We start from the raw sequence: 1,306 nt of genomic DNA, 5'->3' as shown, positions 1-1,306 counted from the left end.
CTAACCATCCATGATCTTTGTCAAGCAAATCAGAGTCTCCAATTGTTCAAAGTAACTGTAGGTACAAGAGAGAAAGCAACTCCAGACTGGCTTATTAATTGATCTGGATAACTATGAAGTGTCTCCCGTTCCTGAGGTGGCAAAAATCTTCAGAGTGACTGTTGGAGCAGGGAACCTTTCCTGTGCTCCCAGTTGTTATACAGTGCATAGAGACTGGCGAGTGTCAGCCCTGCCAGGCCACCGCCTGCTAGTCCTCGAAGACCACCTGTCCATTTATACAGCATTCCGGTCATGGTTCCAGCTGCTACTGTGTTGGGGTCATCTTCTGCACCCCGTGTTTTCTCAATGACAACACCCAAAGCACTGTAGAGCAGAGCCAGGGAGCCTAGAGTATTAGCCCAAAGTGCCCCTTGCCTCGTCACCATATTCAAAATCTGTACATTTCTTGGTTTGGACCAGGCCATGCTCTGGGTTTCCTTCAATCCTAAACGAAGACCGTTCATTGCCCCGAATGCAGCCCCTGTCATGCAACATCCTCCAATGGTAAAGAAAGCTAGTTCAAATCTGCCTCGGGTTTTATTAGCTCCAGTTGGCAAAATAAATTCATCAGTATCCTGAACAAGGTAGCGTGGATCCACATTTAAATAAGGAGACAGGGGGTTCATACCAGTCAGCGGGACGCCGGCCAAATCAGCGTTCGAGTAACCGCTCCTCCCGCTCCGAAGAAGCCAGATAACCCGCTGGTGGATTTGTTGCCACTTCCTCCGCCACCCTCCATGAGGTCGCAGAAAACGGCACACCGCCACCACCTCAGGCCGGGGACGTGTGCTCGGACGTGCCCCCACCCCCCACCCCCGACAAGCAACAGCGGGAAGCCCCACGTTGCTCCTGCCACCTTCAACATGCTGACCTTCCGGGCTCCTCTTATATTTTTAACTTTCAGTAACTCTTGCCCTACTTACACGGTTTCACACAGCATGTGGATACATGTCTTCCTGCTCTTCCAGACAACTTTCATGTGTCTCCAGCTTCTTCTGCAGTTCATCCTTTGTCTCCTTCGCTTTCCCACTTCATGACTCTACTGTCATCAGTAGAGATCAAAAGTTCAAGGCCAGGGCCCAGAGAGATGTCTCAGCAACTAAGGGTACTTGTACTGGGTGTGATGGTGCATGCCTTTAATGCCAGCCCTCTTGAAGCAGAGGCAGGCAGATCTCTCTGAGTTTGAGAACAACCTGGTCTACATTATGAGTTCCAGGCAAGCCGAGAGAGAGAGAGAGAGAGAGAGAGAGAGAGAGAGAGAGAGAGA

At 50.5% G+C, this 1,306-nt stretch overlaps 1 pseudogene across 1 annotated transcript; it reads right to left on the bottom strand.

Moving 5' to 3' along the window:
* Positions 1–6: 6 nt before the first annotated feature.
* LOC110335195 lies at positions 7–781 on the bottom strand (annotated as a pseudogene). The gene has a single exon (XR_002381147.2). The product of XR_002381147.2 is annotated as a mitochondrial import inner membrane translocase subunit Tim23 pseudogene (transcript).
* Positions 782–1,306: the final 525 nt, after the last annotated feature.

This window comes from Mus pahari, chromosome 17 (genome assembly GCF_900095145.1).
Source record: "Mus pahari chromosome 17, PAHARI_EIJ_v1.1, whole genome shotgun sequence".
In the NCBI taxonomy this organism is placed as follows: domain Eukaryota; kingdom Metazoa; phylum Chordata; class Mammalia; order Rodentia; family Muridae; genus Mus; species Mus pahari.
This window is presented reverse-complemented; position numbering and strand designations above follow the sequence as displayed.